The sequence below is a fragment of the Acanthaster planci genome, linkage group LG10 (genome assembly GCF_054643075.1).
Source record: "Acanthaster planci isolate LZ-2023a linkage group LG10, COTS_SCS, whole genome shotgun sequence".
Classification (NCBI taxonomy): domain Eukaryota; kingdom Metazoa; phylum Echinodermata; class Asteroidea; order Valvatida; family Acanthasteridae; genus Acanthaster; species Acanthaster planci.
In genome coordinates this window covers 6,943,691-6,957,675 of record NC_141786.1, presented here as the reverse complement: position 1 = coordinate 6,957,675, position 13,985 = coordinate 6,943,691, and the positions used below count along the sequence as shown (strand labels likewise).

At 43.1% G+C, this 13,985-nt stretch overlaps 2 long non-coding RNA genes across 11 annotated transcripts in view; one reads left to right on the top strand and one right to left on the bottom strand.

Annotated features, from left to right (window-relative positions):
* Window positions 1-13,985, top strand: part of LOC110988330 (uncharacterized) — a 107,448-nt gene that overhangs the window by 68,848 nt on the left and 24,615 nt on the right. The gene's annotated exons all lie outside the window — the stretch shown is intronic.
* LOC110988331 (uncharacterized) lies at window positions 8,259-12,516 on the bottom strand. The gene is made up of 3 exons (XR_002599422.2): window positions 11,554-12,516; window positions 11,232-11,379; window positions 8,259-8,818 (listed from the first exon to the last, which is right to left on the bottom strand). It is a non-coding gene; the product is annotated as an uncharacterized LOC110988331 (long non-coding RNA).

Genomic DNA, 13,985 nt, shown 5'->3' with positions numbered 1-13,985 from the left:
ATGCTTGGACAAATAGGCGGCGGGCGTGAGCTGGCCATTAAGCTTGACAGGTCACTCAGGCAGTTATGCAACTGGGTGACCACAGTCTAGTTGTCATGTCTGGCTCAGTTCAGCGGCCTTGTTCCAGTAATCGTAATTTTGCCCCTGACAGGTCACCACTGACCGGTGGCCTTGCCTGGCTGTAGTGACCTGGTTTTGGTTGACCTCACATGCACTGACTGCTCAACCAGTTCATCTGTACATGTACATGAAGCTGTGTCCAGCATACTGTGCTGGGGTGCTTGGCTTGGGATGATTACAGCCAGCTGTCTCGCGAGACATAATCAGTGTTTGGGATTTTGCCCAGTGATATTATATTTGACCAGAAGACATTATTTTTTTCAGGAATGCAATGGATGATGACCAGGCCATTATTTTTTGGATATGGGTAACCTCCTGTTGTAATAGCTGCTATTTATAAAATCATTACTAATGGGGGAAAAAACGATAGCAGTTAAGTATGATAAAATGATTTCTGTGGTTTGGGCATTTACAATCTCAGCTGCATGTGTTGGGTGTTAACTAATGTTTTTTGGAGACCAGAGTTGAGTTGATTTAGAGATTGACATCCTAGTTAGAGGATGCAAAAGGCTATTTTGGATACAGAGCTATGGAAAGTGAAAGACCACTCCGAGAAGTGACATCAGCTGTTATGAACTCTTTGTTGGTTTGGGTTTCCGGTTGCTGCCCTAATTAAGAACTGGTAATGCCTGGGAGCCAAATATCCCCATTTTTTTTTTTCTTGTCATGCCAAGGTTTGTCCGGACTCTGCATTCTGTCATGACTACAGACTTACTGCTTGAATTTCTATGACTTTAAGCTCTTGTCAGTTATTAAAAGGAAATGTGGATGAATTGAATTGATATCTTCAAATATATTAATCATGCTTTTACTCCTCTTCATTTTCCCCAGTAGACCTTTATTCAACCAAAATCAGCGGTGTTTCATTGAAACCCCCCCCCAAAAAAAAGAAAGAAAAAGTAAAGTGGGTTTTGGCAAAGTCTACAAAAATGTAGGAATCTTTGGTGTACAAACCAATGTACATGTAACATTGAGGCATTCCTCCCGGGATGACGTCACAGTTTTGCTCATGATTATGGAAATACTCATCAGCATAAAAACCAAACAGGCAGCCAACCACCCATTGAACATGTGGAACAAAAGTTGAAAAGAAGGTCTGTATTGAGACAAATTGATTGCAGCTATCGTTTCAGATGAGGGGATACTTCTGCATAGACCATCTGGACTATGTGGTAATGGAAATCCTGCTGGTTGGGGTTCCCCATCCCGGTACATGTCGGTATGTCAGATGTTGCGCACCGGATAGCATAGAATGGGCAGATGCCATCCACCCTCGGATACACCTGTACACGTTCACACTTCCTAAAGTTGGTGTATAGTTCCTGATAGGTGGAATGAAATTGTCTTCATCGTTGTGATGATAACGTCATTATAATTATACTGTCCTTTAAAAGGAGTTTGCCCAAAAGTCATCGGCAGCTGATATTGGTGACCAACACAGGGCAACTGCACAACCAAGAGATTAATGTACCTGTACACGTACATGTACATGTACATGCTTGTATGTCAGAATAATCAGTAAAGATTCCACTCACCAGTACATGTACCTGTAGATGTCACTTAAGAATTTAAATACATGAGATGGAAAAAGTAGGTTTGAATGTAGCATTTCCTCGACCGGCTTCCCTTTGTTACCCTTGGCAAGATCTGCACAGTCATTATATAGCTGTGAAATCAAAACGAGATGCTTCATGATGATATGAATGAATGGAGTTACAGAATTTTTTTTGAAGTTGATGGTGCTTACGGCACAGGAAGGGTTTCTTTGTACACTTCAAGGTGTAGGAATGTTTACAGTGTCTGCAGATGTGACTGCACAAGTCATTGCTTGTTCGCGAGACGCGATCGGGCTCACAATGACAGAGCAGTTGCCATGGTAACAGACGTACTGCAGCCAAATCAATCTGGCAGCCAAATTTAAAATGTGTTGGGAGACGGTATTCGACTGTGTCTCGGCTTTTATGATTGCCAGCATTAAATTTGCCTTTGAATCAGCTGATATCTCTCTTTTTTTTTTGGCATTGCATGCATGCCTTAAGAATTTGAAGGGAAAAGAATAAAATGTAAACCGTCCTCTTCAGCGTGGAGTTTCTTTGCTCATGTCTAAATTTACCGTTGTTTATCGGTTCTTCCCAAATCTTAGAGTTTTGCTAACTTATGCCTGTAGCATGCCATCCTGATTGGTAGTGGTTTTATTCCGTTGGGGTGGCACCTTTCCTGCATTCATACATGTTCATGTAGTTTACCTACTAGCAAAATATCATGATTTCCAAGAGAGACATTGTGCACTTGTTCATAAGTTCCCTTTTGGTGGACCCTGAGAGGCCTGTTCCTTTTATTTTTATTTTTCTGTCACTGAGGCTGTAGATAAAGGGAATAGCAATGGAGGGGATGTGTGAGCAGTCGCTCCACCTGGGGCAGCAGAGCATCCACGTGATTGCATGCTGTTGGAAGGGAATTCCTTGCCTTGTTTTGTTTCCAGGATCGAGGAGTAACAGAAATGTTGGTGGCGCTTGAGAACTGTTGGGTGCTGCATCCATGCACATCACATTCCTGCATTATCTTACAACATGCTATCGGCAAACCCAGCTTAGAAACAAAACCAGAACCGTGATGCAACAAAACTGAAGTCGGAATTTCATACATGTATGCACATGTCCCTCCTCCCCTTCAGACATTTGATCAAGCCTTTACAGTCTACAGCACACTCTGTAGTGTTGTTCTTAGGGGTCATCACTCAAGTGCCTGGCTAGTCACTGTACACTACTAGTACCTGCCTGACCTAGCCCTTCTTTTATTATCTCTCAAGTGTGACCAAGGGTGCACAGTGTACATGTAACTGTCCTGGCTGAAATTTCTATCCAGGGTTCCTCGTCCCTGTTGCTACATGGTACCAGATGGTATTTGCAGGTTTGGCTTCCCTCTGAAGCAGTGGGCTATATCCGACAGGCACTGCATGAAACCCTATTTGCTGCTGAAATGTGCATGTATGTAGTATGAACAGTTGGTTATTTCATTAAAACTCCTGAAGGGGACCCTTTTTAATCAGAGAAAAACTTAACAAAAAGAAAAAAAAATGCCTTCCCCCCAATAATATACATGTACGGTACTTCTTTTATCAAATGATACTATTTGAACTCCATTGAGACCTGAGATTGATCCTGTGCCTCAACTTTGCACAAAAACTGAACTGAGCACAGAGTATAAAAAAAACCAGCTTGAATGATTAGCTACTGACCAGTTCCTAAACTGAGTTTTGCCCACACCACCAAATTACTGAGCACCATTTTTTGTTCAAATGAGTTTGACAGAATGCCTGGAATAGCAGCATGATGTGCCATCGAAGTCGGAGGTGTCATGATATGTTGGTATTTGAGCGGCAGTATTCTTGTGGTTTGTGTGTGGGTGATTTTATGGGTATACATGTATGTATGAGACGATGGCTATATATAAGACGAGCAGGCATCCCCAGTGTTGAGGCACTACTCGTGCAGAGCCAGTTGTGACGGAGCGGCCATGTAGTCCGCATGGAAAACTTGCGGCTTCCCAAGGTTATCTTCTTTGGTAAACTGGTCAAAGATGCAAGAAGCAGAGGCGGACCTAAGCTTAGATTCAAGGGCTGTCTCAACAGACATCTGAAGGCGTGTGCCATCAACATTGACTTCTGGGAGGAGTGAGCGACCGCTCAAGGTGGAGATCTGCTGTAAGAGGTTCTGCTCCCCTCATCGATGACCGTTTGGCTGAGGAGACAGCTGGCCGCAGTCGAAAACGTGCTGCTAGGGCTGCCTCAGTTGCCGATCCTCAAGCCCACACCCTTCTCATTTGCTGCCGACACTGCGGCAGACGATGCTCCCACCACATTGGGCTTTACGCCCACGGACGACCCCGCCGGAGTCGTCATACTTCTCTGGAGTGACAGCCGGAGACACGTTGAATACAGTTTGTATTGTTGCAAGTGTGGCTTGGGTTAAGGGAATGTGTAATACCCAGTTTGTACATGTACAAGTAGCTCAAGTCTGAAAGTTACATCCGTGATTTAAATCCAAGAAAATGTACGGGTAGGTTGATTTAATACATAGGCCCACAGTTTCCTTACGTGTAAATTTTTTATATATATGTAGCATGACAGGTCTTTGTGCAGAAGTTTACAGGCAGAACCCTTACGAAAAACGTGAAGAGTTTAGATGGAAAAAATCAGGTAAATCACTTTTTTTTGGTGTTCCACCTTTGACAAAATCGGCATTTAAGACACGCTTTGTGCCCAAATGGGGATTGTCCAGTTTCATCCCATCTTGCGGCCTCGTCAACATTTTCCATCTGAAGGAATTAGCGTCAATTTTTCAGGATAAAATAAATGTTGAACTTGGTGAATTGTTTTGTCCAGGTTTGTGTTAGAGTCTGTGTCTGCTGGCTCCTGCATCTAATCTCTTCACACATGTCTCCAGGTTGTGTCTGGTTAAGAATTTCAAACAGAAGCCTGAGTTCTAGCCAAAAGCCCCACTTGCAGTTTATGATGTGTTAAATTCACTCTTTCCTCTGACTGATTCCTGAAGATTATAACCAAAGTTTGGTAAATATTAGCCATGGACAGCATGACCCCCGCATGTGTACGGGTGCGCAGACTTTCAGTGATTGCAGTTTTGAAAAATCCAATTTTTGTTTTCCCAGTGTGGAATTTCACTCGCTGGTTGCCTCACTGAGGCTTTCGATCAGGTTTTTTTTTTGGTTTTTTTTTTCCCGTTGTACATGTGTTCTTGCAATGTTTACCATGCACAGGAATTCCGAGTAGGTCTGCACACATGCGGGTCTGTTTTCTTTGTTCTTGTCCTTACATTACATGTACGCACATGCACATGTACAGTACATGTGGGGAGAAGGCTCCCACCCTCGTGAAGCCACGACTCAAACACCCCTGTCTCCAAAGTAGTCTCGTCCTTTGTACACAATCCTAATACCGGAGCGCCCAGACAACACAACACATGGAATTCAGGCCGGGTTTGAATTCTCCCAATAAATTATTTATTGATCATTAGAAATTCCCCATACGTCCATAACAGAAAAATGGAATACATGCATGCACCTCAACCTGTGACTCGTAATCTAAACTATCGTTTCTATGGTTTACCTTTTTTTTTTTTATTTCTGTCAGACATCAGACAAATACTGGGAAGGAATTTTTCATTTTTTATCTCTATTTTGGGTCATTGTTGGCTGTGGGGGTTAATCATTTAATTCATACACACAGATACACCCAGCAGTCTGCGTTGAAGTGTACATGTAAATATCTCAAAGGTCGACGGGTAAGCATATGTGTATGTGCAGTCGCGGCCAGCTGATTAAGTGCGTCTGGGTCACTCAGGCAGAGAGGCCAGCAAAGGGGGGAATTGTAAAATGCCGCCCCGGTACCACACAAGGAAGAGAGACCCATGCCGGTTGTTGGAGTCAGTTTGTGCCTACTGTGGGTGAGGGGCCGGGGTGTCCCAAATCATTCAGGGTGTCAGTGGCTCAGAATATGGATGGCACATACTTTTAAGAATTTGGGGGTTTTTGGGGGTGGGGTTGGGGAATACACAGATGCCAAGGTCCATGTACATGTATAGCTAACACATGGCTAATTTAGATGAGGGATTGTTGGATAAACAACCGCATCAACATCTGGGGCTTAATAATAACTTAAAAGGCATGATTTCTCTCACAAATGGCCGTGATAGGGCCTTATGTGTGTTTAGTTTGAAGTGTCCAATAAACGGCAAAACCAGAATGATGAAAGCTGTGAACTCCATCCTCTTGGCAAGTACATTTACGATGGTCATAAATACTTGCACATGGAAATATTTCTACGTGAGAAGTATGCAGGGGAAAAAAGGAATTAAATTTCCAAGAACATGTGTTTTTTTTCTTGGGATTAGGTCTTCTGGCATTGTGTTTTGTGTTGTGCAATTTATGTGGCATCTGTAGGATTTATGTAAATAAGACACTTGCCAGAACTTGTACATTGTGCATGTACATGCTGGTATGCGTATTGTAGGCCTATATATGCACGGTTCCACCTGGCAGGTTTTAAAAGGAATTCAAAGTTTCAGCTCAGTCTACTGCTCTTGCAGCCCCGTACCTTTTCAACACTGTCTCGTCGATAGCTCTGACAGTAAGGACAGACAGAGTGGCCCCTGATGGGTTGTTCGTTCACAGTGTAACTCGTATACATGTATATTGGTTGGTGGAGACCAGAAACCATACCAGCACAGGGCATGCTCATTTAAGCAGCTGTTTCATGTATAAAAAGTATGTCAACGTGTATATAAGGCCAAAATTAATTTGGTGTTTCCGGTAAAACAGTGGCCACATGTAGAGTTGCGTTATTATTTTTTTAAGGTTTTTTTTTGGGGGGGGGAAGCATTTTTAGCTTGAATAATGTACTCTTTTTTGTATTGAAAACAGAGAATTGTATCAGTGAAAAGCTACAGCTTGGGGAAGGAATATGCTCGTACATCTTGTACATGAGGGGAACATTGTTCTGCACACAGTTGAAGTGAAGAACTCAAAGAGCCAGGTTCCTGCCATTCTCACACGTGGTGACATTGAAGAGAAATCAAAAGACAGTGTTTGAAATTTGGTGGCAATTTATCCCTTTGATAAAGTGCAGGGTTGGTCGATTTAAATCTCCTGAATTTGTGAATTAAAATAAAGTGTTTGAAATTAATGATTTAAATCAACAGTTGACATTCTTTTTCAAAAGGGCAAAAATGGTGGATTTGTCCAGCATTTGCCGGTTTTTTATGGCAAGTACCCTTCCGTTGGCCCTTCAGGATCTACTTTAACACTACATGCACTAGTATGGGTGCATGTGTGTTACAGTCTGGGTTAATGGCGCGCAGTTTCTCCTCAGTTCAAACCACTTGTTTGGATTTGGGTCATTCCACGAAGTTCGGGCACAGTTTGTGACGGCGTCCCTTGTTACCTAAGTGAAAATAAACATCTTTTTTTCCCTGCATGTGGTTTTTAAATTGACATTGTTCTAAATCTTGCTAGGTTCTTGTAGTGGCGTGCTTCATCTTTGCTGAATGATATGACTAAATCTGTTGTAATGTGAAAATAAGGGGCAATAAAAGTTACCGATGTAACAAGGGACGCCGTCACAAACTGTGCCCAAACTTCATGGAATGACCCATTTAAATCAGGTTTCTGGATGTAATGCATGAAGTGGTCATGATTTGATCTAACCTGATTCTGCCGCCTCTGAGTTTAATATGATATCGTATGAGTGTCCAAGCCTGTGGGTACGTTTAGTACATATACGTGTAGGTATCTTTGTTTTATTTCTAGTCATAATGTTGGTCATTTTAACTTACACTGAAACCAAAACCAGTGATATTTTCAAGGGATCATGTGTACAGTTCTTTCACTGCAACCCTCAAAATCGCACCTGTTTGTTTCAGTTAAGCTTCATTTCAAGTTTTGTTTTGCTTTATTATCATTTGGAACTTTAAATTCAGGGTTTTTATGCTGATCCAGATCAAAAATGATGTCAGTGTTTTATTGGTTTGTGCACAAACACCGGCAGAAGTGTTTTCCCTCTTTGTCGTTGTCGTTCCTGTCCATTCCTTAGCAATTTATTGTCCTCTGAATACCGTACGTTTATGGCAATAAGCCAGCAAGCAATCTATCTCTGAAATGTTTTCAAAGAGCAGACTTTTAGGGTTCACAATTTAAACATGTAAACCGCCCAATGCCGTGACCTGTCTGGAAGAACCTTGGACAGTATCCAGTGTTTGGAAAAGTGCAAAACTCCAAAAGAATTTCAAAGAGGTTTAATACATTGGGAAAGTACGAAAATTGCCAACCCTGACTAGCTGTGCCCAACCAATGACTTGAAGTTTAAAACATGTTTGGTTTCAATTCAGAACCCCGCTTTTCTTTTCGACGAAGTTTTCCAAAAAAAACCCAAGTCTCTTTCCATACTGGCACACTGTACATGCAAGGTCACTGAAGTAGCTACAGACAGCAGGTGAAACCACAGGAAGCTGGAAATCCTACATTTGGAATGGACTGACCTTGCTCAGACATAGAGAGAGCCGTTTTCATGTTAAATTAGAATTCTGTTCTGTTTTCAAATCGTAGAAAAAGCAGTGGCCCTGTGCTGTACGTGTATACATGTATCCTTTTTTGGGGGGGGGGTTGAAGATGTGCATTGTGGATATTGTAATAAGATGAAGGTTTGCTCTTCTGAGTGAGTGGGGATCTGAAAACATCAGTGGGCCGACATTTAAGACAGTATACTCTGTCCTTCGTCTGGAAGATATTCTCTCGTCGTCTCTCCTTTCTCCTGATGATGGACAGAGTGCTCCTGCTGTCCAAACTGTCCACCTGTTCTTTTCAGAACCCCATTCACTCACAAAAGAGATGTTTGGTGGTACTTGCATACACGTACATGTACGTACCTTCTTGGTCTTACAAATCCATCTTTGGTCTTTATAATTTGCTACCTGTGTGATTTGCATCGACAGGTACATGTAGTTTGACACAACAGGTCTGTTTCCTGTGCCTCTTCTCATCTGGTGTTGATCCAGTCTGAGGTATCTTCCAGTCCAATAGCGTCTCTCCCCCTTTGCTGCTGGCCTCATGCGCCAGTTCACTTTCAAAGATGTCAATCCCACTGATCTGTGATCCAGTTGATCTGCGCAGTTTAGCTGCAGAAACACTGGGGAAAATGTTGGATTTGGAAAATAGGGCGTTCACCTGTAGTCTATATTGATTTTGGGTGACTGAATTCTGAGCATGTACATGTGCAGAATATAGTCAACTTGTTGAAGCAAGAAGAAATTCTAAAACCCCTGCAGCAAGTGCTGTACTCCGTCGTGGTAAGATCGTGACGTTGGTATGTATCCTGCATTTTACATGACATGACCTGTGACTTGCGCTCAACAGTTTGTGTGTCCATCACACTGGACAAAACAGTCCCAGCCTCTTGACTTCATTTTATCCATCATATCCAATTGAAATCCTTGGTCTTCCATTCTGTGAGAAAGCTCACTGATCTCCTGTGGACCCCCAGTTCTCACAACATTACTAAAATACAGTATTAAAAATACAGTGTACGAATGTTCTAAAAAAATAACCCCCGAGGGTGCATGTAAAAATCGTATTGAAATCAGAGGATTTGGGACTGTTAGGGTTAAACGAAAACTGAAACGAAAAAAATGCACTGATGAAAAACCCCACATTACAACTTGGATACTAAACATCTCTAACAAATGATCTTTTACTGACTTGATTTGAGTCAGTGTACTGGTACATGTACATTTCCTTACCAGTGATAAATACACATTGTGAAAGTGGAGCACCTTGGCTTTTGACAAAGTACCAGGTGGATATCATGTGACCTGAGCATGATCACTACAGTACAGGTCCTATCATCTGAACATCCATCCGTCCCTTCTTGCCAGACATACATGAACTATAGATGGGACCTCATTGTCTCATTCTGAACATTTATCAATATACCGTACATTCAGTGCAACTGGGAAAGCAATTGGTTTTCCACACCTCAGCAGCAAAAAGAGAACTTTACAATCTAATCACTCCCCTGTGTAACTACACATTCCAGCAAGTATTGGGTAGATGTACATGTGCATGTATGCAACAAGCACAGCAAACGAAGTTGCTGTGTAAGAGAACAGCCTGGCTGGAAATCAGTGTCCCCACGTCATTATTCGGCTGTTACTTGGACCATTGCTTGTACTGTTACCTCGTCTGCAGGAGAAGAGGATTTTTCTTGAAGAGATGCCTTTTTCATCAAAATTTTCTCTGGGGCCGCATTGCAAACTGTAATTTCTCAGCATGCGTGGCATCTGAATGTTTTCTGTCATTTCTCAAAGCGGTGTCTGTCCATGTCAGAAATTTTAGAATTAATCCATTAGTTGTTAAATGAAAGTTGTTACAGGTGAGATCTAAAAATATCTTGTCAGTTTTGTTGGAGTTTATATTGTAGGCCATAAATGCAGGAAACAGTAAGAATGGCGGTTATATGTACCACAAATTCAAGAGAAATAAACCACATGTTTATGTGTATGTTCCTACAAAATGGAGAATCACTAAAGATCCTGGTGTTGGATCTCGGCCAGATATTTATAGATTACTGAGTTAGTCAAACTTGTAGATTTGTGGAAGAATGCGGTCAGTCCTGGACCAGCAAACTACATGTAGAGGCAAGTTTTCATGTATTAGCCCTTAACAGAATTAGACTCGACACGTTGCACAAAAATATCTTGTTCTGAGTTAGATGTTATCTTTTTGAAATTTTATTTGTTCATCCATTTACACGTATGATTTACGTCCGTAAACCCCCGTTTTGCACGACTTAAAATTAGTGTTAAAAAATGTTAGCAAACAGTCGCAGCCAAGAACTCGTGCCTAAAGGTTCTCGGAGTTGGTATTTTGGACCAGACAGGTATATTTTAGGGTGGAGGGCACTTGGCGACTTGAGGCCCTATGTCTTCTGGAGGGAGGCAAGTGAGAATCTGAGTTGTCTTGTTCTCATTGCGCGAAAGTTACTTGTAGAACACTGACCAAGGTGGACTACGGTATTACCAGACTTTCTTCCCCCCCCCGCGCTTAGTTTCTGAGTGGGGAAGAGGGTCACCTGAGTGCATAGGTCTTGAGTGTTCCCACCTCTCTTGGAGGAAGTTACATGTACCGGTACATCACCACTTTGAATTGACGCTGCAGTGATGTTCTCAGACTCGGCCCCTGAGTACACCCCCCAAAGTGCTCAGATTTGAGTACTTGTCTCCCGAGTCCAAGCCTGGCGGTGACTTCTGGTCAAAGAGTTGGGCTTGTGCTAGATACATCATCTCAGTGTATTCTGCAAGATGGGTGCGCATGGATGGTTCTAAAGGGACATGTGCCTTTCTGCTGAGCTGCTGCCAAATGCCAGATTGGTCCATGAGTTCTACGGTAGTGACGGTGGTAATGGTAGTGATAACATTCAGCTGGCAAATAGTGGCCTGATAATCAAGATGTTTGCCCTAGTGTATGGACTCCTCCCCCGCAAGATTAAGGAAAAAAGACAAAGTGGTAAGACATGCACAGGTCCAAAGATATCTCATACTGACCTGCAGGGTAGTTCCTCCGTACGCGGCATTGACAAGTGCCAGGGGTACCAGACCTTTCAGCATTGTGCACCTTTAAAATACAGGCCTGCTTCATCATGGAACTCCTGTGTGAAAGACAGTCACCCATACCCAGCCAGCTACAGCAGGACTGCACAAAGAAGACAACATTTTTCCCCCTTTAAATGAATTTGTGTGTAGTGTGTGTTCAAATAAGCCAAGTGAATGACTGAAGTGGGGCTATAAATAGATCATATTTCCCCCCCCCCCCATCACGTCCAAAGTTTTGTCCGGCTTTTCTATGTGTTCCGGATCATGCTCTTACCTCGGTATAGTCGGTTGGCCCGGTGTGCACCTGCACACCATGTTCGTGTAGATCTGTCTGGGAGGATTGTACCACAAGTTCATGACTGAGGGGGGAGATCAGTTTTATTGTGGGTGGGGATACAAAGTTATTGAGCGAGTGTAAAGGGAGGTCAGAGGTCATGAGGCCCAGTGCAGGTGTTGGTGTATCATGGGAAATAATGTATGTCTCCGTTGGATCTAATGGTGGCATTTGTTGTCGTGTAGTGTGCTGGCTGGATCACATGCGGAGGGAGATAGCCTGAAAGTTTGCCTTTTCATTGTTGCAGTGGGTATGTCCCCATTCTGATTGCAACGCTCCTGATGTCAGACAAGATTTGACCTGGCGACCCTTATTAGAGTGGCGCGTTCCACTCGTTGGCAGAGAAGGGAGGAGAGAGTCTATTGGTCTGGACTGCAGCTGGATTTGTATATGTGCGTAGTTCACCATGGAAGGTCAGTCAGTTGCACTAAGGGAGCGAGCAGAGTCAAAGCACACATTTCGTACCGTAGCACCACGAGACTGACTTGTGGCCGCCATCTTGGATTTCTCGAATCCTGCGTTTTTCGCGCCCGGCATTCGCACAGTTTTCCTTGGATGTAGGTGGTATGTTCTCCCAGCACATGGCCAGCAAACATGAATGATCGGACCACAGAACATTTAATGTAGGGGTGTTCAGGTTCACTTGTGGGTGGACTCACCAGACATTACATTTGTTGAGGAGAAAAAAAATTGGTGGCTTGTCAAGTAGTTGCTGTCGGAATGTGGGAGCTGCTGAAGGCCGACAAAAGGGCGGACTGCGGAGTTTATGATTGGTATGTTAGAACTGATCAAATGTGATCCTTTCGTTGCTTTCAGCCTTGTACTGATGTAACTGGCACAAAGCCTTGTGGTGAACTTTTTGCAAGGAAGCAAACAGCGCGGCCCAAATCTAACGGTCTGGTAGGGCTGGATTGACAGGCACGTACAGAGTGCAACATTATGAGCAGGGGTTGTGCCCCTTTGTATTCTTGCCTATGTGCTCACTGTCGTGGCATGCGTCATGCGCTGTGCGCGGGAACAGAAATCAAGTGACTTGGCGGCCATATTGGATGACGCACAGTGAGACAGATTGCGCCCTTTCTGCCCAGCCCTTGCTGTGATCACAGTCCCCTGCATGGACCACCTCCAAGTTTCTCTCTTTTCGCACAGCATCGCCTGATCTAGTGAAGTGATCCCCTGTTTTCCTCTGACAAGGAACTTGTCCGGCTTTCTTCGGACTGGTTTGACCTCGTACAGGAGTCCTGAGGATGGGCCAGATATTGCAGAAGTTGTCGTGTTGAAGTTTGGAAAGCTTTCCAAGCAGTCGGTGGAGTGTAAGTGTAATGTTCCTTCCTCTGCTTTCTCTTGTTAGTGTTTCAGTCGCGCTTGTGAATGTGCACGATGATGAAACGCAAAGAACATTTCCCTTGTCTTTCAAACGTTTGAAACCCAGTTGGTCTTGATAAAAATGGAATTTGAAGATAAGTTTCACCTTGTGTTGGTATTTTGTTCGACTTGTTTGATTTTATGGCATGCCGTCTGTTACACTTCCCGACCTTTCTTGACAGTGAGCGATTTTGTTCGTGAATATTTGTCGTATAGTGTACTGATGTGTTATTATTAGTGTAAACAATATCCATAGTCTCTACTTTGCTGGGAATTATTGGCATTGTCCAGTTTCTTGGTTACTCTCTGCCGCATGAGTGGCTGAACATTACGATTTGAAGCTGTTGTCGTCAATTTTTGAAAAACTACATTCACCACATGTGTTAATGTTTCATATCTTCAATGGCTGCTTCAGGGTTTCTCAAGTTTTGGTCACTGCACACCTTAGATTGCCTGAAAGGACCAGAAACCTGGTTACGACTGAGATCGCTTCCATTACTTGCCCTTTCTGACTGGTCAGATTATCAGCACGTTTTGATGGGCCCTTCTGCCCGCTGTTTCTGTTGACTGAATGATTTCTTCTTGTTTTTTTTTTTTGGCAGAGTCACTGCTCTTAAAATGAACAACCCACAATGGAAAATTTATGCATTCCTATCAACAATAAGGAATAACAGTTGTCTCTTGATTTTTATCTAGCATTTTGTGTGTGTGTTCGGCATGTGCTCATACGTGTAACTGGCTTTCTTTCCCGTCAGTTGTTGGCATGTCATCATTCCTTGTGTCATCATTTTACAGTCCATATTATGACTTGGTAGTCGGTATGGTAGTTGGGGTTTCTTTATCTGTGTAGTTACGGAGCGTCCCATTGAATCTGTATTTTCTCCATTTTTGTTCTGAATTTGCCTGTCGGTGATCTTTCACTTTCTGCAAGAGTCAAGTCTATCAATATGTAATGATATCTTTTGGCCCCCCCCCTTCGCTCATTTGGGACAGGTTCTTTTCAGGGT